Source organism: Podarcis tiliguerta (genome assembly GCF_965153285.1).
Source record: "Podarcis tiliguerta genome assembly, chromosome: 9".
Taxonomy (NCBI): Eukaryota; Metazoa; Chordata; class Lepidosauria; order Squamata; family Lacertidae; genus Podarcis; species Podarcis tiliguerta.
In genome coordinates, this window is record NC_139542.1 from 47632176 (window position 1) to 47659031 (window position 26856).

Below are 26856 nucleotides of genomic sequence, written 5' to 3' on the forward strand. Positions count from 1 at the left end.
TCTCCTTTCTGTAGCATTCACAGAAAGCTGTGAACCCAAGCCTTCTCAGAGACCTAGGAAGGCCTAGAACACTGGCTTTTGAGGCTCATAGCCATAATAAAGGCAGCCATAAAAAATGATGACATGTGAACACAAAGTGAGGCTCCAAATAAAGAAGAGTGAAACATAAATTGAATTTCAGGTTGTAAATTATTGTTTTGGTTTTCATGATTTTGCTGTTGTATTCATTTAATTTCTGCAGTTGCTTTAGTTGTTGTTGTTTAGTCGTTTAGTTGTCTCCAACTCTTCGTGACCCCATGGACCAGAGCACGCCAGGCACCCCTGTCTTCCACTGCCTCCTGCAGCTTGGTCAGACTCATGTTTGTCACTTCAAGAACACTGTCCAACCATCTCGTCCTCTGTTGTCCCCTTCTCCTTGTGCCCTCCATCTTTCCCAACATCAGGGTCTTTTCCAGGGAGTCTTCTCTCCTCATGAGGTGCTTTAGTTAGCTCATTATTTATATTTTTGGGTGTTAATTTATTTTTTTGCCTTTGTTATCCACCTTAATCTACCTTTCATGTTCTTAAATATTAAATGAAGGACAAATCAAGAAGTCTGATAAAGGAACAAACCAGGAGTTGGGACTAAATAATAGTGAAGGTACCAGTGCCTAGGAAGACTTTGTTGCTCAAGCAAATTTAATTTAGAGAAACAGCTCTTTAATACTCCTTCCTGCCTAGAAGGATCCAGTGGTCAGCATGGGTGGACAGCACTCTTCACTGACAAGCTGCAGTTCAGTGTGTCACCACAAAGGGCAGCCACACAGATCTAATAGCTCTTCATATACATGAAGTGCTTAACCATGGTGTTCCTCATATATGCACAACAGCTGACATGTTTTTGGAGAAGGTCAACATTTTTGGCCTCATGTTGGATGGTGTTCTCAAAGTGGACCCACATTTTAGGAGCAACTTCTTGGACAGTGAAGGTACCTATATTCCAAAGGGAAGCTTAAGATAATGCTCCATATGTATGGAATTAAGTATATGGTCCACTGGATCACAGACAATATCAGCAATGAATGAACTAGTGAAATATATACCAAACTATTAGGCTTTAATATTTTATCAGGAAATAGCATTGATAGCTTGTCAGGAGGTTAAAAAAATCTGGAAATCCAATCTTATGTCACAACTCTTCTTTTCAATATGTTTTGTTTTTCTTATTGTGTGGAAGCAGGGAATTTGCTTAGCAGGTTAGGTTTTCATGCCTCTTTCTTCACTTTTGAAGTATCTATTCTCTCTTATCACAATGGTTGCTGTAGAAACAAATTTGGATGTCTCAGATGAAGCATTATGACTTCAGGTAAAATAGGTAGAGAGCAGCACAAGTTAAGACAATATTGTTGGAGAGAATTTAAGCTGCTAAGAGAAAATAAATAAAATATCTGACAGGGGATCTGAAGGAGATAAGATGTGATACTCTGCCGTATGTATTTCGGTTACCAAATAGCCACACAAAAACAACACTGAAATAAATTCAGGGTTATAGCAAGTTATTTCAGACTTCTCCAGTGAAATACAGTGCAATACAGATTAGAACATTCCTCTGAATTCCTTCAAAGCCTCTGGCTATTGTGCAATAGATGGCAATTGTTAGGATTTTATAAATGAATTCTAGAGTCCTCTAGAAGTTATTATATATATTTTCTATGTTCTTTAAAAGTTCTAAATTTATGAACCTCCATAGCAGCAAGCCATTATTTGTCTGTAAAGCTAAGCTTGCTTTCTTCAGATGCCCATGGCTACAGTCCTACAAGATGGAACCACATACACACCTATCTTCATAGATATGGGGAAGGTCCAGCTCTTCAACTAAAATGTTGGACAAGCAATGCCAAACTATGGACAAGGTCCCTATATTGGTACAACCAGCTGCTGAATCCATCAAGGTCTTCCCTACTCCGTTAAGTCCTATGACTCACATCAGCCACACATGGAGGTGACTGACCAGCAAGCTCAAATAGCTTTGTTCTCCTGGGGGAGAAAGTACTGTTGATTAATGTTCCCGCCCTTGTGTTCTATTGGCCTTAGCTCTTAGGTACCAAAAAATGGCTTACTGTGAAGACTAAGGTTTGAACTGAAATACTCTGGGCTTCAGCAAATATCACTGCCCTTTCATTCTTTCTGCATTTCTTATGCAATGGTGCTCTCCCAGTTTTAAAGAGGGAAGATGCTGATAAAAAGTGCATTACCTGCCCTATTTTCAGTGTGGGATATTTGCTGTTAAAGCCCAATACAGAATTAATTTCAGGATTGGATGATATGGCACCAGGACATAATGTCTGTTGGAAAATATATTTAATTATTCAAATATTTTATGGTTGTAATTTTGTAGGGTCCTTCGAAGACTTTTAAAAATACACTTTTACATATTCTTGCATAGTTAAAAAAAAAACCCCTGAAGAAGACCGTAAATAATAAGCCAACATAATAACAAAATTCCCTGCTAAATGACAGCCAGGAATAAGTTTAAGATTGGGGTGTCAATCATGTGAAATGGAAATAAGGTTTTTTATATTAAGAGCTGGATAAAAACACAGAAACGAAAGCAATAATTAAATGGATCAATTTTTGTTACAATATAAATTGCTAAGAGCTGGCAGTCTACAGGTCAGTTTTAGCATGGCTGTAATTATATGTGTAGCAATACTGCCAGGCAGTAGCAGAATTAACTGTGTAGTGAAGGGGAGGATGCAGAGAAGCCTGTAGCGAGGTATTTTGCCTTTTCAAGAAGGAAAGGCATTTCTTTCTCCTCACTGGGATTGAAACCTCTGTGGCTCCACTATACACCTCTCCCACTGACTGCCCATTAATCCTTTGGAATACATAAACCCTGCTAAGCGAAGCCTCAACCGCAATCTACCACAACAAGGCTGACATAAACATCATCTTTCCTTTCAAAGCAGTAATACAGCACGGTTAAAGACATAGTTCTCTGGACAAGGTACAATAAAAAATAGAAAACAAAATATAAGACAAAATACATATACATTTGATTGTCAAGGCTGTCCAACAGCAGTTACTAGCCACAATGACTATGTTGTACTTCCACTGTCAGAAATAGTATGCGTCTGAATACCAGTTGCTGGGAATCACATGCGGCAGAGTATTTTTGCTCTCAGGTTTTGCTCGTGGGCATGCCACATATCACTGACCACTGTGAGAACAGGATGCTGGACAACTGATGCCTCTTCTGATGTTCTCATGAGCCCTGTATCTTTTTAGTATGGCAGTGCTGTTTCCTTCTTTAGGTCCAAAGACTACTCCAGAATATTCACCTCCTTCTGAGTTTGGTGGGTATGCTTTTCCTTCACATATTCCTTCCTTATCTGGTTGCTGAAATACCGTAAGCAAGGTGTGAGTGGCAGGGTTCTTCAGATCAAAATAATGACACTGCAAGGATACAAAAATACCTGACTTTACTGTGCTATCTGTGCTTTGTACCTGCTTCAATACTAGACCCAATGGGTTATTTACCTCTGTAATAAAAGCCCATTCATATAAAGATGGGATATAACCATATTTGATTACTTCATTCCTGGAATGTCTCTAAAGAATCACATACTCGTAGGGTATGAGGTTTAAACATGTTGACATCAGACTGTAAATAGGGATGAGAGAACGAGTGCTTTAAGTGTTGGTTAACAAAATATGCAGCAGGCTACGAAAACCATGAATCTTTCAAAGCAGAAAGGGGAAGGATAATTGTAACATAGAGGCAGGTGCAGAAAATGCTTTTTTAAAAGAAAATACAAAATGCTTCAGTCTACAGAAACCTAATATAAAGGTACATTTCAGAGAGTTCTTTTACCCTTTCTATTTGATGTTTCAGTCTTAAAAATAATTAATGTTGGAATTTTAATATATGGTTATTAAGTACAGAAAACTGAAAAATGAATAAAAATTGAAGGAGGCAACTACAAGCAACTCAATAAAGCAATTCACAGCATTTTGAAACCAGCAGATCCTTGCTTAGCCTGGCTTTGACTCTCTTCATCTTTTCTTCTGTTATTCTTTTTCTTTTGGGTCCTTTGTGGGTTTTTCCCATTTTTCTTTGCTCCAGCCACCTGCTCTCACCTCTTTGTGTTCTTAGCCCTAATTTCTCAACACTCCCAGGAGAAAAAATATATAGTTGCTTTACCTGAGGAAAGAGGTTGAATTCATTGAATTCAGTAAGGATGTCAGGTGATTAAAATGAACAATATCTGACCAATTTCTAGAGCAAGCCGATATAGGTGGGGGGTGAAGGGGTGGGGAGACTGAAATACAAAATGAACTCACCTTTCATACTTGCAGTGCTGTGAAAAGTATTGGAAGCAATCCAAAGTGAGGGGACCCTGGACTTATTCTATAGCGGTGTCCAGGACCTAGTGTGAGATATAAGTTTTGTTAAATGAACAGAATCAGTGCTTTCAAATACCACTGTGCTATCAAATTCAACATACATTTAAGTGAACAATTGTCAAGGAAATTCAACACAATCACATTTGACTCCCAAAGATGATACTTTATCAAAAATGAGGGGAATGGTAAAAAGTTGAAAAGGAAGAGGAAGAGGGTCAAAACTCTTATAGTGAATGTATACAGTGGTACCTCGAGTTACATACGCTTCAGGTTACATACGCTTCAGGTTACAGACTCCACTAACCCAGAAATAGTGCTTCAGGTTAAGAATTTTGCTTCAGGATGAGAACAGAAATCGTGCTCCGGCGGTACAGCAGCAGCGGGAGGCCCCATTAGCTAAAGTGGTGCTTCAGGTTAAGAACAGTTTCAGGTTAAGTACGGACCTCCGGAACGAATTAAGTACTTAACCCGAGGTACCACTGTACTGCAAATCAGGGAAAGTGCCATCAAGGTCAATTAAGTTTCACCCACTAAAATGACATACCACATTGTTGCATTATGGAACTGTGGCTTTTTCTAATGACATACCACTATGTCACTGAATTCCATTCATGTATGTACACAACTGAACATGTCATGCCTCTTTATGGACCTGCATGCTTCTGTTCTCCCATGAGTCACCCAAGAAAATGGTAGGAAAGAACTGCTTGGTAGAATACTATCCCAAATACTACTGCATGCTCTGATCCACGCAAACTGCAGGAAAATAACAATGCAAAACTTCCACGATTTTCCAGGTTAATGGGGTTGCAATTAATGAGGAAGCAATTGGCATGGAAATGAAATGAAACTGTCGAAATCATAATGCTGCTATACAAATCTATGGCGTGACCATGCTTGGAATACTGTGTCCCATTCTCATTGTTGCATCTCAGAATGAATATTGTGGAGCTGGAAAAGGATAAGAAAAGAGCAATCAAAATATGTATGAAGGAACCCCCAAAAGGTTACAGCATTTTCCGCTTTTTAAGTTTAGGGAGGGAAAGGCAAGGAAGGTGGGTGGGGAGAGAACATCATAGAGGTGCATAAAAGTATGCATGTTGCAGAAAAAGTGGAGTGTTTGTCCCTCTTTCATGAAAGTAGAACTTGGGATCATCCAATGAAGCTGAGCATGGGAAAATGTAGGCCAGATTAAAAGAACTACTTCTTCATACAGCACATAATTAAAATAAGGAACTTACTCCCTCAAGAGAGGACTAAACAGCCACCAACTTGGAGTATAAGGCTATCAATAGCTATTAGACATGGTGGCTGTACTCTGCCTCCTGTATTGGAGATGCCATGCTTCTAAATGCAACTTGATGTAGAGAAGAACTGTTGTGCTCTTGCCCTGCTTGTGGTCTTCTCAGAGGCATCCGGTTGGCTACTTTGAGAATAGAATGCTAGACTAGGTAGGCCTTTGGCCTGATTTAACAGGCCTCTTATTATGTTTCCATGCCTCTTGATTTGTTCCATGGTGAAAATAAAACACGGCTTAGTGCTATTTGCAAATGCAGTTTCCCCTAAAAAAAATCTTACAAGTGCTCCATGTTTGTTTCATGAGCAGTTAACCTTCCTTATCCATTTTCCTTTCTCCTTCTTTCTGTGCCTCTTGCACGCAGCCCAACCCCATACTTATTTATGTGGAATTAATTCCCACAGCATTCAATGGCGCTTAGTCCCAATTAAATTTCCATCGTGTTGCAACCCTAAAGGGCAAAATGGTTCTCTATACAGCTTCTTTTATGCCTCTGGTAAATATATTTTACAGCAGTTGGGGGAAGGCTGGTATGTCTTGTGTTTTTGCTGTGCTGACTCCCTGGCCGGTGAAGTAAACGGGACCAGAATGATTTGATATACTGCTTCCACCACCTGCAGTTTGGACAGGCACATTCCAGAGTACTGAGGTGACAGAAGCTTCCTTGCCACTGGCTTGTGAAAAAGGCAACCCAGACAGAGCTGAGCAGGGGGACAACTTTGCCTCACCCAAATCTCCTTCCAGCATAGTGGACCAGGGGTTTGGATTGTGCTCTTCATTCTTGTTCCTATCTTATTGGCTGGAAGTGATTTGTTCTATGTAGAAAAGGTAACCTAGTGTTTGTATTGTCTTACAGCAAATATAATAAGTGTGTTCTTTCTTATCAGTGTATCTTTCATAAGGTATGTGGAAACGCAGGTGTCAAGTTAGTATGCAATAAGCAGTAATTATAAGAATTTGAAGACTTCACTGACATTTTCTTCTCTAATTTACCTTGAAGTCTAATAGGATTAGCATCAAAGATGAACATTTCACTAATTTAAATAAACCAGTTAGAACAACATAAATAGGTTTTAAAAAAAGAAGAAGTATGTGACACACTTTCGTTACCTACTGTTCTTCTCCATGCCTGAAGAAAACTGGCTGAATCCAAAGGAGTTTTGTCCTTAAGTGGCAGTGACCACAAGGATTGACAAGTACAGCAATCACCTTTGAGAAGTGATTTCTAAGGATGTTAAGACCATGAACTGCTTTCATTTGGAATGCCTTCTTTAATAGATGCTTCAAAACAAAGCCAACAATTGATCTGCTCTTTGGGGGAAAATGTGTTTTTGTATTTGAGAATGTGCTTTATCATGGAGAAGAAAACATGCACTTATCTTTTCCAGTTTGTTATTATTTGACTACAGTGGTTACAAAGTTCTAATGCAGAGAACCATCTAGTACTCTGTTGAGAAATGTGAATCTATGTGAATAAAATCATTCTTACATTTCCCGTGCAGCATCTCATAATGCTGCAGCAGTTGCTACCAAACTAATATTAATCCATAGGAACATTTGTTAAGTGTTTATCTGTGTATCACAAGGAACAGAAAATAGCTGTGAAAAAATGTTTGTGGATTGTGCATTCCATCCCTTTGGTCTGGAAGTGTTACAAAAGTGGCTGCAGTTACGTTGTACTAAATGTTCTCCCACAGGGGCTAGTGATTCCTTATCTACTCTCACTTAGGAGAGCAAAAAGTCCATTCCTGCACTATAATAATCTTGCGTATATGTCTGCTTCAGGAAAAAAGTCAAAAGGTTTTTGTTTTTTACTTCTCAACTGATAAAATAATGGTAATATAATTTAAGACAAGAAAAAATAGGGACAGTTTTTCACTTTCTTTTTGCATCTTTATTCAAGCAACAACAGGGTAAGGGTTTTCCCTCTTCCCTCCTGAGTTGCTGAAAGATGTGCACCAGCACTGAGGAAATGCCTCAGTAAGACTTACTGAGGCTACTGCAGTTGGGCTTCAGTGGCTCTGAAAATCCAGCAAATGGTTCCCTGGTCAATTTTCACATTTTGCAAATCAGAAGTGAAATAAATCCTGTTTGTTGTGTGGCTCACATGAGCAGCAGGAAACATAAAGCCTTGACAAACCATTCACTGCCATAGATCTCTCTTGATTTCAACTTGCAAACAAACTACATATGTAACTATATATCACAGGCCAGAAGTTGTACAGCCTAGTTGCATTAACATCTTCCCTTAAATTTGAGTTTTCTTTCTTTGTAAAGTAATAGAATAGTAAAAAAAATCAAAAAAATCTATACATTATAATTGGGGGGGGGGAGGACTTAAATTCTGTATGTGCGTGATGGGTAGGGTAATGTTTCAGGTTTTTCTTTTTTCTTTTAATAATGATGCTTTCCTTCCAGATATGATAGCACAAGAAATAAATATTTGTGTATTTTGTCTGCCTTTTCTGTTTCTATGTTTATAAATGCTGGTTTGGTCACTTTACGCTTTCCATCAAGGTTTAGAATTTTGTTTGCAAATACCAGTTAGCAATCAGAACTCCAGATTGGAAAGCAAATACCATACAGTGACCCGAAAGTGGGAATGTGAAGAGCAAGAAGCTCACAGTTTGATCTTATGGATTCATAAGAAAAATTACATGTAAAAATGAGCATAAAATTACCTTTGAAGAATGTGCCTGTTGATCACTATCAGAATATATCTCTCTCCACGAACTCTGAAAAAAACTTCAGCCAGAGGGCACAGGCAGTTTGTCCTTGTTGCTCCTCTTTCCTAAAAAAAAAAAAGGAAGATAAACCCACCTTTATTCTTGACGAAGAGAGATGAACGCATAAGCTCAGGGTGCATCATATTATGTAATTCCATCCAAAGCCAAGTACACTTTTCTGCCAATCCTATCAAACAAATGGGCACTGCAATTCTGGAAGACTTTTGTCTTCTGCAGTGCCTCCAGAGGACTCAGTCCCCAGACTCACTTCAAGCACTGTTTCTTCAGTTTTCTCATTTTCCGTTATGCAAGTCTTGCAACACCTGGTTGAAGAGGATCGGAACAAGAGCTAGAAATTTAAAATTCATGTTTGACAATTTGGGTATAAAATAGTCAGCATATGCTATTCAGTGTATACTATAGCTCTTTCTCGAGCCCATTTTCCCCTACCTTGACATTTTGTTTCATTTTTTGTATACACGTATCACTACAGTATAACAAAGAAACAGAAGACAAGAACATTAGTCACATTATAGAAGTATTTTTGTTGCTGTTGGTGGATGTCCTTGTCTAGTAATTATTCTCTTTTTTTCTTTAAGGTTATCTTAGAGTGCCTTTCCAGAGAAGTCTGTGTGTGGAGGGTGATTGCCAATTATGTTTGTTTTGTGTCACATATGCATAAAGCTGAATCAAGTCATTTAAAATGTGTCCACTGTGTTTAGAGCCCCTCTTAATATACAACACATTTTGAAATGTATTGATTTTAGTTTCTTTGTGCTTAATTTCTGAAGTGTGAGCTGCCAGCCTCAAATATTCCTGGGTGTCCTTTCTGAGGGTATGCCTTCTTGGCAGATATATACATATGGGTACAAAGAAAAAAAATGGAAATACTAGGTTTGTGATACCTCTTTGCAAAGCCCAGATGTATACAAGATAAGAAATGACATTTGCACAGAAATATCACAGAAATTTCACAGACCTCCTGGACATTTGCATGTCACAGACTTTTGGTTCTACTGTTTCATATCTCTAAAGTTGTATATCTGCCCACTGAATATTGCATTTCTTGCATCTATCAGTAGCAGTGGCGTAGCGTGGGGGGTGCAGGGGGGGCCGGCCGCACCGGGCGCAACATCTGGGGGTTAGGGTTAGGGGGCGCAAATCCACGGGTTAGGGGGTGCAAATTACTTGCCTTGCCCCGGGTGCTGACAACCCACGCTACGCCACTGATCAGTAGGCTCTGTTCCATGAAACTTCATGCCACACTGCAACTGTTATACAATGCAATCCTATGTATGTTTACTCATGCACACTGAATCCCATTGTTTTCAAAGGGGCTTACTCCCCAGTAGAATGCATTCAGGATTGCAGCCACTGCTGTTTTTAATAACCAAGAGCTGGTCATTATTGCTTAGAAGTGAGGAAAATTTCAGGACTGAGCTCTTTTACAGAAAGCTGGTTCAGTAAGCATGCAACACCTTCCATGGTTACCTGGGATTAAGTCCTGCTAAAGTCAATGATGGGAGCATAATATAATTGTATAGGGTTGTGTTATTCCTCTCAGTAACCCCGGAAGGTAGCTTCCAGGCACTAGGCACTGCATTACAACTCAGCTTCTTCTTAGGGAAGTTATCATGAGTCATATTTGACTATTTTCATACTTACCTTAGTATAAATTAGTTAGTATTCCATTTAATACCTGATATGTCACATTTTCATATTCCCATGTCCCTTCTGCAATCTCTTCCTGTTATGCATTCTTTCATGATTATGTGAAATGACACTCCACTGCCCCCACTTTTCATTCTCCTAGCCCCATGGTATGCTCCATTTCTCTCTTCCCCCAACCCTTCTCCATAGCCCCTTCCATCTTGCCTTTGAACCAACCTACCAGCTGTGGACTTTCTATGCTGAATATCTCCCACTTGCTCCTTTTTTCCTCCTTGTTCTACACTCTATTTCCTTTTAATCACCATTGCCATTCCTCCCATACATCTTTTTTTGTCAGCCTACTTACTCTTTTAAATGATCTGGTCTACCCCATTACTACATCAGTTCCCTCATTATGCCTGCCTCCTGTCTTAAACGAAACCAGATGCCTGCCAGTGCTGCCACCCCGCCCCCACTACTCTAAGAGGAGAAGTGCCATTCCACCACCGAGGCTTCTCCGTTCTTGCCCACAACCCGTTTGCACGAGTATCAGTCACCCCTTCCCCTTCCCACCTCCTTTTCTTCCTCTCCTTGCCATTCCACCGGCTCCTTTGGAACAGGTTCCTCTTTCCCCTTGACTCCATTGACACCTGCTGGCCTCGGCTCCGAAGCCCCGCCCCCTTCCTCATTGCCATTCTCCAAGCGGCGCTCCTTCACGCCAAAAGAGAGAGCGAGCCCGCTCCGCGGTCACGTGCCCCCTCCCCGTCCGCTCCTGGCGAGGGTTTATGTGCCCCATTCACGAGCGTTACGCGCCAAGCCGAGGAGTGAAACAGTGATGTACCTTTAAGGCACGTGAGGGAGCGAGGAGCGCGAGAGAACCCCTGCCGGCACGGCACTAAAACCCCTCCATTAACAATTGCAAACTCGCCTCCTCCGCGACTAAAGGGCGTTCTGGTGGGAGCGCTCCTCCTGAGGAGGTTAATGAGGGAAGCGGCAAAGACCAGCGGCAGCCTGGAGCTTGCCGGCTAGGAGGAGGAGGAGGAGGAGCAGGGGAAAGAGAAGCTGCAACCAGCAGCCTTGGGAGGCTGTGGCAGACCGTAGAAGCCGCTCGCTCCACGCCGGTTCCATCCGCAGACTGCGCGCGTGTCTCGCCTTGTCCGCTCAGCCCTCGGGTGCTGCGAGAGCGGCTGCCCTCCCCTCACAGGCACCTGGAAGGAGCTGCTGCTGCTGCTGCCTAAGCCACGCTGCTCGTCCTCCGCCTGCGGCCGAGCCCTTTCGCTCCTTAGCCGCCACCACAGTCGCTTCCTTTTTACCCCTCGGTTTCCCACCTCGCCCTCCCCGCCCTGGGGAAGGGCAGCTCACGCCGGCCACCGAAGCTGCGGGCGAGCACGGAGCAAGCTGGCGGGACTGACTGAGGTGGGCGGGAGAGCCGCGGCAGGAACTGAGGGCGCGCGCGAGAAAGAACTGTCTGTGTGAGAGGAAAATCTAATCTTGGCGCCAAGAAGCGAGCTTGAGGAGAGCCGCGTCTTTGGGGAGGGGGGCGCGCTCGCGCAAAACCATAGGATCGGACGGCGACGCTGGCCAGGCTTTACTACTGCTGCTGCTGCTGCTGCTCTTCGGCGTGACCGACGCGGCGAAGTTCGACGCAAACGTGTTGCTCGCCGCCGCCGCCGCCGGCAGCCTCCACCTGCCAGCCCCTGTGGTTGTGGCTCCCGCTGCGCTGCCTTGCTGGAGCCCCGGCTGGCGCCATTCCGTCACTTTGCCTGCCCTGAGGACCGAGGACACCCAGGTACGCTCCTCTTTCGGGCTTCGCCTGTTCTGGAAGGGCGCGCGGGACGACGGAGCTGGTGTTATCTTTCCTCCCGCCCCCCTCCTCCCTTCCTCCTCCCCTCCCGGTTGTGTGTCAAACTTTGCCTCACACATGGCGGTGACAGCTCCCCCACCTTTCCCTTTCCCTCCTCCTCCTTCTCCCCCCTCCCCGCCCCGCTTTCCCAGATGGGCGCGACTGCCCGAGGTGAGGGCGTTCGGGCTCGAGGAGGAGCCAAGACCCTCCTCCGTTATAGGAGCCGCTCGAGCCCGCGATTATATAGACGCCTCGTTTCAATAACGGGGCTTCGAGGCGTCAGGTTTTCCTCGTCGCTTATTTTGCTCCGTAGAAAGAGTTGAGCTGGGTAGGTAAGCAAGTTTTGAAGCTGCAGGAGGAGAGGCCAAGTTTGTCCTTGCTGGCTGCCTCTCGATCCCGGGAGGCGAGGCGATTTTGTACCTTAACTTTCACCGCCCTCGCCTCCCAAGCCCTCAACTGCCTGACACCTCAGCAGTCAAGTGATGAAAATCCTGCAGTTTTAAGTAAAAGGCTCCTTTTTCCAGGCTTCCATGGATCCAGGATTTGAAAGAAAATGCCGTTAGGTAAACACACTTTCGCTTTGAATGCATCATATTAAAAACCTGTAACGGTTTTTGAAGGTTTGTTTTGATGAGCCTCGTGTAAAAAGAAAACTTGCCAATAGACATGTTATTTTTAAAAGATCATTTATTTGCTTCTTTGCTTTGGGCTATAGTAAAAGGCTGCGTGTCTTGCGCCTCTGTAGTGCTCTCTATGCAGATTATGCTAACTGAAATCTCTGCTTCCCTGAGACTGTTTTTACAGAAAATGTCAAGTACTTTTTTCTTTATTTTTAAAATGCTAGGTAAATATTTAGTAATAAGTTGGACACAAGGTATTCAAAGATTGCTGAAGCCACCTGCTGAATTGTTTTATTCCCGCCCCCCTCCTCAGTGCTGGGAGTTAGTTGTTAGCGTTGTACAGACATCCAGCAGATGGAGCAATGGAAAACTGGTACAGTTTCTGCATTATAATAAACGACCGCTCTCTAATCATAGCTAAATAAAAGGTTATATTGCATACTTTCCCCAAAAGGGGAGGGGGGACTTGCCTGCTGCTAAAGTTCGTGATTGATGGATCTTTTTATTTTCCTTTTAAAAAGGTGTTTATGATTGCTGGTAGCATGTAGTTTGTAGTTCTGCTTTTTCTGCCTTAGGTGTATTTCTTTGGTATTAATGGCTCCCATTTGTGGGTGTGTGGGTTGTTTTTGCAATGCACAGTGAAAGACTAAATGGTTTGTAGTTAGGAAGGTAGCTCTTTGTGAGTACATGGCTGTAACTGTTGAAGCTACAAAAGGCTGTCTACAATTTAGACAGGTATAATTGGAAAATGTATCAGTTTGCTGCAGATAGTCTCAAGTAATTATACTCATTAAATGGTTAATTCAGTATTGCAATGGAAGTTGTCCTGATTGCGAATGAGCAATGACAGAAGTGTTGGTTGCTATGCTACAGCAGTGCGAACTTTTAAAAATAAAATTTTACTAAAGACATGAAAGTGTTTATGGTTGGGAATGAGTTTCGGTGGTTCTGTTGCTCAGATAAGCTCTGTAAAGATGGCATTCAGCAGGTTATACCTGTTACAATTTGGCATCTGTAATATTCACTGTGGGTGCAACTCCAGAGACGCTTTTTGGCAGTTCCTCACCACCAAACATCTTCTATGACTACAAGTTAAAGTTTGTAGTCTATATTCAAGTGCAGACCAATTATAAAATCAATCTAATGCAGCCAGTTCCAAAACTGTAACTGTTTTAAAGCATGATCAAAGTGAAGTTTAGTGCCTGTGTATACTATGGAATTTAATCATGTGCTTTAATTTTCCATTGATTTTCATTGGACAGTAGAATGTACAACTTTGGCTGCATTATGCTCTTTGAAATCCATATTGATAATTTCCTATAAATGAGTGCTTATTGTGCCTCTTAGTTGGGCATTAACTATTAGGGAGGAATGTGGGTTAATTTTTGTTACTTGATGAGTATATGTAGTAGAAGGGGCAATGCAGAAGAAACCCATTTTGTTGTTAAATTTTCTATTTGCCTTCTAAAACTTTATTTGTCACCATTTTGTGTTAATATACATGCTGTATTCACTTATCCAAAAGTGAAGTGGGATATTCAAAAACAAAGTTTTAAATGTGTTTGCAAAACATAACCCCACACTACATTGAGGACTGCTGGAGGGAATAATGAATTATTAAAACAGATTCTTTTTCAGGCTTGATGTGTATTGTCTTATAACCTTAAAGCAAATGCCTTTTTTAAAATAAGTTTTTTGGGGGAGGTATTTGGGGGGGGGTCTGGTTTTATAGATGTAACTATGTTCAAGTATTCAGAAGATTCTGTCCTCACTGATGTTAGCACCTCTTGATCATCTTAGATGCAGCTACTTCAGCAGGGTGTCTGCTTATCTGTTGGTCTTTAAGATTGGTGTTCTTTTTGTTGCAGTAAAAGATTGTGGTTCAAGAGCTGATCTAGAAAGCTGTTTTAAAACAATTTGATTTAAGTATATTCGGTCTCATTGAAATCTAAATCGGCTTCATTCAAAGTAATTGCCTATTTGGGTCAAGTTGATAATTAAGTCAAGAGTTCTTAAGAAAAAGCAAAGCTTCTACCATCTGGTTAAAATAGGTGTTCCAGGTACATATTTATTTCTGTTCCTTTATTGAAATATTTCCCCTTGGGTTTATCCTCAATCACCACCATGCCTTTTCATGTACACTGGAAGCTGCAGCTGTTGTGGCACCTATAGGTGCTTGTTGTTGCTCATACTTTCTTCTAGGTCAAGAATGTGAAACCTATAGACTTCCAGATATTGCTGGACTCCAACTTGCACCAGGCCCAGTCAGCATGGTTAATGGTTAGAGTTCACAGCAGTTGTAGTCCAGCAAATATCTGTAAGGGCACAGATTTTCCATCCTAAGTGCTGTATGCAGAGAGATGGTCAAAAGGAAGCTAATGGGTTGCATATTCTTGTGGGTGATTTCATTGGCTTGTGTTGGCTTCTCTTAGTTTTCAAAACGCAATGCATTCAGAGGTGTATTTCTGTTTTTGGACTAAACATAATTGGATCCATGTTTGGTTGTCTAGAATCCGGCACAAGTATTGGCTACCATGCCAGAGATGGTTGTAAGAAGCGTCAAACCTAGTATTGTAAAAAGTCATTGCTTGGAGAGGTCATATGTAGCTCTGAACTTTGTTCTGGAGAAGCTGCATTCCTTTAATTATAGCAAATGGAGTAAAAGTTGGCATTGCTAGGTAAGTCAAGATGTAATTAACAATGGTGCCTTTCAATTTGATCAGTATATATTCTAAAATAATACATATACTTTTTTAACTCCAAAATCTCAATCTTAATATCTTTAATGGTAGTTCTGTTTCATTCCTCATGTTAGATGTTTGCTTTGACCACACAGTAAACCTATAATAGCATAAGCAATTTTTTTATTAGAATATAGGACAATCTGACATAATGTAACTTGGATTTTGACAGTGGGTGATTTGCTGTTCATTATTACATAAATGGAATTGCCTGTGCTAAGATGAAAATGGAAAATACACATGTTATTATCCAGCATGTTGACTACTTACTGCCTTCTCTTGAATACAAGGGAACTATAGCTACAAATGTTTCAATTTTTTAAATGGTTGCTGTATGCATTACGAGAACTATTGTTTTTATTTGAAGATGATAGCCCACACAATCCTGAAGCTCCTGGTGAGTAAATCACAGCACCTAATTTTCCTACTATAAACTAAAGATTATATTTAATGTGTTGGTCTGAGTGACACATTTTAAATCAATTGATATTAAAGCCTAGTTGAATCTAGATTATTCTCAATTAAAAGGCTAGAGGACTATGCTCTGTTACAAACCTCAGTTGCCTTACTCTAGAGACGCTTGTGAACAACATACTTCTGCTTAACTGATATGGAGCAAATATTGTGATAGTTTCTGATAAAGGTCCAGAAGAAGGTAGTGGGGGAGGGGGCTGCACTGGAAATAAGAGTCACTGAATTTGACAGGGCTTACTTCTGGGTAGACATGTGAAGTATAGGAACACACTGCAACAGAAGCATTGCTGATCATAGGGTTAGTTACAGTGCTCCAAAAATTTACACCAAGGAATAACATGTCCTTCTTGAGGTGTTTCACCCATGCTCTTAGAGATGCATACGTAGAATGTGAGGAATAATTGCTCACTCCTGCTTTGGTATGGCTTCATGCACCACCCAACTCTTAGTTAAAAAAATAGCATTCCTTTTCATGTGCAGGGTGAAAGGCTTTATAGTCTTTACCAAAACAGTTACTCGTTTTTGTAGGTACTGTCATACCTTGGGTTACAGATACTTTAGGTTGCATTTTTTCGGGTTACAGACCTGCTGAAACCTGGAAGTACCGGAACGGGTTACTTCCGGGGTTTGGGGGTTGCGCATTCACAGAAGTGCCAGATCGCAACCCGCGCATGCGCAGACGCGCCACTGCAGGTTGCGAACGTGCATCCCACACAGATCACGCTCGCAACCCGAGCATCCACTGTAGTTGAGCATAGAAACCAGACAGAGCCAATGACTTGGAGATTTCCTAAAAATAATCTGACTGCATGTCATATGATAATATGCCTTCACTGTGCAAATCTCTAGGAAGTCTAATTTGCGGGGGAGCAAAAGTTGATATATTTCACACTAGCACTGTCTCAATGGTTCTCTGAGTCCTATAGTGGGAGCTAAAGGGAAGCTGGAGGCAAAGAAAAAACCTGACAGAGATTTAACATCCTGAAGTAACTAGAATTCAGGTGGACAGAGCACTCCAGCAGCAAAGGTGGGTCTAAGGGTGAATGTGTGAGCTTGAACTATACTCAAAATAAACTGGAGAACTGCCACTTTAACCTGGACAGACACTTTCTATCCAGGTAAATGATAGAGAAGGAACATTATTTAAGTACCATTGTTCATGATTGATTGCATTCTTTTTTTATCAAGGCAACTGAATATTGCCTACTATAAATAGCCCAATAGTAATATGCACCAATTTTGTGTGGCATGCTAAGGACAAATATTGTTGTCCGACATGTAAATCCAAATTCTATACCAAAAATTATTCTGAAAATGTTGCATTATGAAAACCTTCTACAATTCTTCTTCTTTATGCGTACTTTGAGCAATGTTTAGCTTTTTAAAAGTAGCCTTAATGTAAATCATACAATTTATGACACTAAACTAAAACATTGCACTTTGACTTGAACACAATTAAAATGGAGATTGCAGGCAATTGAGATTTCACTTAGAATAAATTATGCAGACAAGAACAGTATGCATATGTGTTCTAGTTTTGCATACTTTATATCAAGCAGATGTTATGGTTTGGAAGACAGAAAATCAATGGAGACTTTTAGGGAGGGACAGATAGGTACAGGGCATAAAGCAAGGATGGGGAACCTCAGCCCCCTCTAGCTGGCCCTCCCCAGACCACACACCCTCCTGAGTCACACCTCCTCACCAGTCTGCTTTGCACCTTTCTTGAGTATTTTTGCTTGGCTTGAATAAATCCCTCAGCTCTGGTTATACTTCTTGCTTGTCTGGATGGAGACTAGAGAGGGGTATGATACTGCAAAGAACTAGTCTGCTGTACAAAGCTAAGATTCTTTCCTCATTCTGCTCGCTTTTCCTTCAGATCATGCCCACTTTTTGTTCTGGACCCACCCATCATGTGGTCCATGGAAAGTTGGGAAGAATGGAATGTAGTCCTTGGGCTGGAAAAGACCCCAACACCCCTGACATAGAAGCTTTCTGAATGGACAACTAGAGTCGTTTTCAGATATTGCTTGCACATGTTTTGACTATATTGCAACGTTTATAATCACTGGAAACCTGTCTTTCAGAAATGAGGGACTGACACAATCTTGTTTGTGTTAAAATTTACTGACATTTGTGCAAATCTATTCAGGAGTTGATTCTGAAGATAATAATTTTTGACTATCTTCATTAGCAAACGTAATGATGAAAATTACAGATTGCTTTAGAACTGGATTGCACCTTCCTATCTGTTCCTTCTTTATTCCTTTCACTGACCCTGAAACAGCATGGGAAATTATTTTGAATTCTTTAACACAGGGAATAGTTTGGGATTCAATGAGTAATGTAAAAAAAGGTAAAGGACCCCTGGACGGTTAAGTCCAGTCAAAGGCAACTGGGGGAGTACTTAGCTACTCAAGGAGTAGCTAAAGACATTGTACAGGTTGCTCATGAACTAGCTTTTTCAATTTATCTCTTCAGTTTATTCTTTTTCTGCTGGAATTTTTATATAAAAATAGTATGTGTGCTATCTAAAGACAGCTGGGTTTGAACTCTTACAATCTAGAACTCTTGAGGATGGATTCTAATGGTTTTTAAATGTTTCAGTGTTAATTAAGAGATAATGTGAATAGAATAGTCTGTTATGACAGGATAATGATTTCTTACAGAATGTAAATTATGCAGCTTAATTTTTTTTTAAGAAATAGAAGTGCTGTAAATGCAAAGCCAAAATATTAGCAGTTGCTTCTGTTCCCATTATTTTCTTAGAGCATTGATTCACAAACTATGGTGCATTAGGATTTTTCTTGCATTTTCAAATGATAAGAATATAAGAAGTGTCCTGCTGGATCAGGCCAAAGACTCATTTAGTTCAGCACTTCTGTTATCACAGTGTCCAACCAAATACCCATGGAAAGCCTACAAGCAGCAAGCAATACAGTAATCTCTGCATCTGTGATTCAAAGTGGAGGTAGAACATAGTCATCACAACTAGTAGTCACAGATAGCATTATCATCCAAGTTGGTAGCCAACGCCACATCTAGTGGGAGTGAACTCTGTTGTTTAACTATGTGCTGTGTGAAGTATATTTCAACGTTTAGCTTCATTCCCTAAGTTCTAATATTATGATGGAGGGAGACAACCCTTTTCCTATCCACATGCTCCAAACCATACATAATTCTACAGAACTCTGTTATGTCCACTCTTACTTGCCTTTTCTCTAAACTAAGAAGCCCCCACTGTTCTAACCTTGCCTCACAGGGAAGTTACTCAGTTGTCTTGATAATTTGGCTGCCTTTTCTGAGTCTTTTCCAAATCTATAATATCCAGATTAGTGGCTGGTAGTTCAACTGCATTAACACTGCTGTACTGTATATGAATGGTAAGACTGCACTGCCTATGTGGGGGCCAGTGCAGCCTTACCATTCATGTACAGTACAGCAACTACCACATCTATCACTCTGCTATTTTGCTGTGGGGAGGAGGGTGGCAGCTGGAGTAGGAGGAGAAGACAGAGGGGGAAGAAAGAGCTGTGAGTGGAGCCCCCCCTTTCAATTGTTTGGATGCCCTGGGAAACTCAACAAGCCTACTTTGCATGGAACTGGGTGTAGAGAGTGTAGCTGAATGAGACACAGCTGTGGGCAGCCTAAGGCCCTCCACCTTGGGCCTGCTCCTAAAAAGCAAGTCTAGAATGAGAGACTAGGGTGATGTCTGCTGTTTCCAGGAACTCTTCTTGTTGTGAGACTTTTGGGGATGAGCTGAGAGTTTGTTGGACCCTGAATGGGAATCAAGAGACTGAGATGGGAGGGTGTGTCAGAAGGAAATTGAATTGAGATATATATGTGTGTGTGTGTGTAACTATGTATTATTGTAACATTATATGTAACTATGTATTTTTGTACTTTTGTTTTTGTTATCTGTTGTTGCTTCAGTTTTCGCTACACTACTTAGATTTATTTTTAAATTAAGAAGTAAGAAATGGTGTGATAATCATATTTCCTCCCACTGACAACATTTGCAAGGAATTAACTACTCTAGCCTTGCTAGAACACCTATCTCAGGGAACACCTATGTCAGGGAACCTTTCTATTGCTGTTCGAGGGTGGGTGTGTCTGTTTTCCAGTGGCACAAGTACCATCCTCCTAGCATAATGCTTTCCCCACACCAGCAGAGCAATGCTTAAACTGCTTCAGCTGTCTTTCTGCTGTTGGTCACCGTTTTAGATTATTTTGATGGCTGTTGGTTTTAACATTTTAAGAGCCACATTGGTGTGTGCCTGTTTGTTTGTTTGTTTGTTTGTTTGTTTGTTTGTTTTCAAACTCTGCTATATAAATCGTAGTGATGGAAAAAGTGATTGCTTCATTAAGCTTCTTAGATATATTGGTAAAAAACCAAAATCTGTCTCAACCTTTATTCCTCTCAAAACAGTCTGAGAGTTTATGTAAGTCCTGTCAGCACAACAATGCTCCAAATAGGGCTAAAGAGATGCACAAGTTGGCTGTACTTAAGATTAAGTGCATTCTCCCAAAACCACAGGAGACCACGGCTCTCCTTAATTCACAACCATCTTTTACATTAAAAAATGTAAACATTAGAAATATTTATTTACTTACCTAGCACATCAGTTCATGGTGCTTTACATGGATGTCCTTACCTCGAAGAGCTTACAATCTAAAATATTAGGCTCCTCATGTATCAATCTAGTATTGACATCTTTTTTCCCCCTGATGGGACTCGTTGGAGTATTACCAGGTGCAGTGTGTAAGAGGCAGAAGTTAACAGATGCTTTTTTCTCCACCATGGACATATATTGATGGGGGAATAAAAGTCCTTTTCCAACTTCTGCCTGTCATGCAGTTGTTAAAGGCATAGGGAGCCCTGTCAGGGGGAAAAAAGATGGCAGCCCTGTATATCTCTTTACAAAAGAAAATCCTGTCACGTTGTACAAAGAGTGCTTGTACGCTGTTGGTTATGAATGGGTAGAAAGGAGGGATGAATCAAATATGAATTTCCCTGAAGGCACATACTATCATTAATAATGTCTGTGTGTGTCTATAGGGCTGACAAACATGCCCAGCTGTACTTGATAGTTCTTTCATCCAGTCCTCTCACAATAGGGACCATCATATGCACAGCAATTTCTATGACAGTTTATTCTGTTTTACAGTAGAAAATAATGGCAAAACTGGAGCTAAAAAAAATTCATTCTTCTAGGTCTAACACAGTGTAACTTAGTTAACTTGACTATAAATATTTTGTACAATGAAAGCAAGAGGGGAACTATTAAGATTCCAAAATGAAACTTCATCACAGAAATGCCTTGTAATTCTTAATATATCAAAAGGCTTATAGCTCAAAGATGTCCCAAGCTGCCTTGCTGCATACATTAATAATTTTTGTGACTGCCATTATCGTATTCTGTGAGAGGCAAATGTGGCATGTTCATTTACCTGTAGGTTATGTCATCTAATAATTTTGTTAACAGGCTGCCAGTATGTGATTGGACATCTAGATTTGTACTAGTATGGATAGCATTATTGTAACTAAGACTGTCTTGCAGAATCTTTCAGAAAGCCTTTCTCCCACAACTCCATGGCTACAAAATACCTTTTTACAGTGTCACAGTATTCATGTACTTTCAGCAAATTAGCCTACTCTGTGTAAGGGAGCAGCAGTCTAAACTGGCTTAGTACAACATGTTTAGAATATTATATTTACCAATGTATCCATATCTCTAACTTCAAATCCTCTCTTACTGTTTCTATAATCAAAGCAAAAGTAACCTGAAACATGTCCTCATAAAGCAATATGAATAAGTAAGTGATTGGCTAAAAATGACCAACTGCTAGGATTTTACATTTCTCTCTGACATAAGTTTTCTGCAGCTGCGTGTTTCTCTAGTCCTTAGAAAGTGAGAGGAATGAAATTTTGGATGCTGGTAGTGTTTTGTAGTGTTTTCAAGGCATTGTAAGCACACTACCAGCAAAGCAGCATCCCTAAGACAAAACAATGGGAGACTTTGTCAAAAGCCTTACTGAAATCAAGATACACTATGTCCACAGCATTCCCCTGATCCATCAAACTAGTAATTCTATTTTTAAAAAAGACGACAGATTCATCTGGCATGACTTGTTTTTGAGAAACCCATGATGACTCTTCGTAATCACAGCATCCACTTCTAAGTACTCACAGACTGTTAAATTATCTGTTCTAGAACCTTTCCTAGTATCAGTGTCAAGCTGACCGGTTGGTAGATACCTGGGTCTTCTCCCCCCCCCCCCCCAATTTTTGGAACATTTGCCCACCTCCAGTCTGCAAGGACATCCAAGAATTCTCAAAGATTATAGACAGGGGCTCTGCGATTACATCCTCAAGTTCCTTTACTACCAGGGGTCCTCAACTTTTTCAGCAGGGGGCTGGTCCACTATCCCTCAGTGGGGGGGGGGGGACTATCTATCTATCTATCCATCCATTTATATAAATGGCGGTGGAGGGACGATGAACAGTGCATGAAAGGGCTTTAAATGGTGGCCGCTCGAGAGAGGTGCTCAGCCAACCACGGCTTCTGTGTCTTGCAAGCGGTAGGGGCTGGTGGTGGGACGATGAGCATTACGCAAAAGGGCTCTGGAGAGGACTGCTTTAAATGGTGGACGCTCGAGAGGGGCGCTCAGCCAACTGCAACTCCTGTGTCTTGTGAGCGGCAGGGGCTGGTGGTGGTGGGACGATGATGAGTGGCGTGCGAAAGGGCAGCAACAAAGCCCAGTCCCCTTCCCCCTCTAGGCAGGGCAAGGAGAAGCCGGGAGGATGGAGGGAGGAGGCGCCGCCGCCACCACTGTTGTCATGGGAGGGAGAGGGAAAGTATGTGTGCGCTGGAGATCCATGCAGCGATTCCCGGACCATCCGTGGGCCGGATTTAGAAGGCAATTTGGCCTGATCCAGCCCGTGGGCCTTAGTTTGCTAACCCATGCTTTAGTACCCTTGGGTGCAGCTCATCAGGCCCTGGAAATCTGGATTCATTTGTAGTAGCTAGGTGTTCCCTTACCACCTATTTTCCTATCTTGCATCATATGCAGCTCCCTTCTTGCATTGTTTATTCTGTTATCACCAGGTTGGGCACTGCTTTCCTTCTGGAAAGCACTGGAGAAAGTGTTGAATCTTCTGGTTTCGCACCTTAGATGAGATTTTCAGAGGAATGGTAGTGTTGGTATCTGTATGAGTTTTCACAATTGCACACCAGCCAGTAGAGCAAATCATAACTGAGATCTGTTATACTGTGGTAAGAATGGATGGGAATGCTCACTTTGGGGACTGTGTGCTAGATTCACTTTTGCTTTTGGAAATCTATACTGATCGTTCAAGCATTGATTTGGTGAAAATTTGTTTTAAGCGAGTGTCTAGCTCAAATGAACAATGTGCAAGCACTTGTGACTGCAATTAACAGTAAGTGCAAGTTTCCATCTTATATTTGTAATTTTGGAAAGCAAAATGTGTTTTTAATTCTTACTTGTAAACTAATAATTGCATGATTTTCACTGTGACAGATACGGTTGGCAATGAGTCAGACTTCTACAATGAAGCATATGGTCTGGTCTCAACCATATAAGCAGCCCTTGAAAATAGTTTAACATATAATTTCTTCTTGGAAACAAATAATTAGCAACTCCAGCAAGCTATTTTGCATATATGTGTGCACATAATGAAGTAAGTAGACATTAAAAAGCCATTAAGGTTATAAGCAGATCCATAAAAGCAAATTAAAAATAAAGAATTAGTCATAAGTAGTCAGAAAAGAGTTCAGTGGGGTTTGAATGCACAATCATACTCTTGACGTAAGAAATAATACTTGTCCCCAAACCTATCTCAGGGAAGAAAGGAGCATTCTTTACTTTTAAGTGAACTACAGCTTGATTAACTGAGTAAAGAACATGCAAAAATGACAGCTCAGGCTACATTAACCTAACCCAGTATCAACCATTTTTATTTTTGATCAGAAACAGGCTCCCCATTATTGTCATATCTTGCCTTTCCTTGGAGCACAGAGGAACTTATTTGTCCCCAGTAATCCTGTAAGATCAGACAGCATCTTATGAAGGTGGTTTTCAGTTCCAAGGTTCCATGTATGCAAGAAAAATTGTATATACCCATGCCCTTGGAGCTGCCCCATGGCTAGTGGGTATGGGGAGAGAGAGTAGCCCAAGTACTCCTAGAGCCCATGCACCAAACAGGACTTGTCCAGTAAACAAAGTGAAGAGCTTAAAGGCTCCTTTTGCGCTGAGTAACCTAAGCAATGGGACGTGGGTGGCGCTGTGGGTTAAACCACAGAGCCTAGGACTTGCCAATCAGAAGTTTGGCGGTTCAGATCCCCGCGATGGGGTGAGCTTCTGCTGCTCAGTCCCTGCTCCTGCCAACCTAGCAGTTCGAAAGCACGTCAAAGTGCAAGTAGATAGGTACCGCTCCGGCGGGAAGGTAAACGGCGTTTCCATGCGCTGCTCTGGTTCACCAGAAGCAGCTTAGTCATGCTGGCCACATGACCCGGAAACTGTACGCTGGCTCCCTCGGCCAGTAAAGCGAGATGAGTGCCGCAACCCCAGAGTCGGTCACGACTGGACCTATATGGTCAGGGGTCCCTTTACCTTTTACCTTTAACCTAAGCAAAGCTGACATAAAAAGAGACCATAAGCTCCTTGCCTTACTTAGGGGGCAAGGCCTATTTGGTTTGCTGGCTCTGGAAGGCCAGGGATGCTCACATGAAATTTCATGAGAACTTGAATGTCCCCACAATATTTCACAAGAATATCCTCAGGCTTGGATTTAACCTGCACAAGTTCAACCCACCCACCTTCAACTGTGTATGGTCAAAATTGTGAAAGTTAAATGAGCAGAAGATGTGATTTTACTGTACTGAGTTTCAATTCTTTCACCTTCCCCTGTGCTTGCATGTTGTCTTCAAATACCTTACTATTATATCAATCTACTGCTAACTTACCTCTGGGCTGGTACTTGGGACTCATACTGTGTCCTGCATGTAGACCTTATGACAAGAAGCCATGATTAATAGACTTGCCCTCCATGAATTTTTCTAACTCCTTTTAAAGCCTTCTAAGTTAGTGGGTGTTACAGTGTTTTGATAGTTGTGGATTCCATAATTTTAATGCATTCTGTGTGAAGACATCCTCCCTGTGAATCCTGTCCAGTCAGTTCAGTTGGATGATCCTGAGTTCTAGGAAGAAAATGTATCTCTTTTCACACAATGTACAATGTTGCAAACATCTGTCATTCACCATTGTACAGTGGTACCTCGGGTTACATATGCTTCAGGTTACATACGCTTCAGGTTACAGACTCCGCTAACCCAGAAATAGTACCTCGGGTTAAGAACTTTGCTTCAGGATGGGAACAGAAATCGTGCTCCGGCGGCACGGCAGCAGCAGGAGGCCCCATTAGCTAAAGTGGTGCTTCAGGTTAAGGACAGTTTCAGGTTAAGAACGGACCTCAAGAACGAATTAAGTACTTAACCTGAGGTACCAATGTATTCTGTGGTTGCAACACAGATTTTTATTACAGGAGTTAAGATACTGGCAGATATATTTTTGTTTCAGTTCCCAACAGTGCCTAACATGGATTTTGCCTCCCCCCAACCCCACAAAGCTGCAACATACTGAAGCAACACATTGTATTAAAATCAGCATCATTCTCATGATGGTGGAACATGCAATACTAGTTGTCATTGCATTGAGTGGTGACAAGCAGAAGGATAAGTATAGATATTATAGTATTATAGAACAGTAGCCAAAATGTACCCTTGCTTTGTACAGTGTGTTGTGTGTTAATTTTCATTATTAAAATTGTCAAACAACCTTAATAATTGACTTCCTTTCTGCCATAATATAGATTTGAGCCTTGAGCTTTCACAATATGCCACTGTGTTGTCAAACAAACATTGCAGGCGAAGTGAACTGCTTTTACAGCACAGTACTGTTGCTTCTTCAACATGCTGTCAGTAGTTGACAAAATACCTAAACAAAATTATAGAAGAATTAGCAAACATTGATCTGGATTGCAAGCATGTATTTTTATAAGATGTAACACACAAATATTGTGTTGCAGTAATGGGAAAAGGTAAAATCAGATCTATTGATGGGCCACTTCCAAGTTTTTTTTGCTTTTGGACATATGGTTTCTGTGGATTGGTATTTTTGTCATCAGTCAGCCCCCAGATTTAGAGATGGAAACAAGCCTTTTACTTGTTTCACTTTCCCTTCTTCTCTTTCTAGCATGCTGCAATAACTCAAAGTCTTCAACTTAGAACAGTTTCCCAAAATGTCAAAGCCAGGAAACTCTGATTACTAAACTGGAACCTTAAAACAGCAATTTGAAGTTAGTTCAAGATGCTGGCTTGTTCCAAACATGGTAATCAGTTTCATAGATGTAATAGGAAACTGGCTAATTGATTGAAGATGCTTATGTTTAACTGTGGTACACCAAAGATCGAAAGAGTTATATGTGTGGGAACAAGGATTGTTGATATTTTGGCTTATTGAACTAGCTCTGAGTTCATGTGCAACAAAGTCTGCCTTCTTTATCTTGAGTGAAAAATCTGGACTGTCACCAACCATCTGGATGAGAAGAGCCTGCCATAAATACCCTCATGTAACCTTAATACAATGTAAAATTTTATGGCTTGCATTGTAAGCTACTTTGGGAGCCAGACTTGTCTAAACCAGGCTCTCAGGTCCACCTGCAGCAACTTCTGTCATCATCCTCTGGATGTAAGAGTCATTTAAAACTGGGTATAAATAAAAGTGATAGTCTATAAATCATACTGCTGGGAACTACAGTGAAGGTCTTGGAAAACATCACAGTAGCGTCTACTCCACAAAACACATTAATTTATATTCTCTATCTGTCACTTGCTAAATGAATTTGTAGAAAGTTTAATGACAGCCTTTATACTTCATATTGAATAAGTTATTATTGGCCCTCACCATCTCATTAGCAGGAAAGTGACTGCATTTCTGATCCCTCCACCCCTTTGTGGCTCTACACTTCAATATTTTCCATTATGTCAGTTGAAAATTGAGAAATTTTCAGCTAATGCGGTATGAAATGATTGAATTT

At 41.1% G+C, this 26856-nt stretch overlaps 1 protein-coding gene and 1 long non-coding RNA gene across 2 annotated transcripts in view; one reads left to right on the forward strand and one right to left on the reverse strand.

The window, feature by feature from the left end:
* Positions 1 to 1075: 1075 nt before the first annotated feature.
* On the reverse strand, positions 1076 to 10705 carry LOC310685413. Its single transcript, XR_014515212.1, has 6 exons — positions 10633 to 10705; positions 8365 to 8474; positions 4324 to 4409; positions 4015 to 4183; positions 3520 to 3643; positions 1076 to 3435 (listed from the first exon to the last, which is right to left on the reverse strand). It is a non-coding gene; the product is annotated as an uncharacterized lncRNA (long non-coding RNA).
* A 1438-nt stretch (positions 10706 to 12143) lies between these two features.
* Positions 12144 to 26856, forward strand: part of TENM3 (teneurin transmembrane protein 3) — a 1235569-nt gene continuing 1220856 nt past the window's right edge. The window contains exon 1 of the mRNA XM_083456978.1: positions 12144 to 12465. The gene's annotated coding sequence lies outside the window, so the exon portion shown is untranslated. The remainder of the gene's footprint in view (positions 12466 to 26856) is intronic.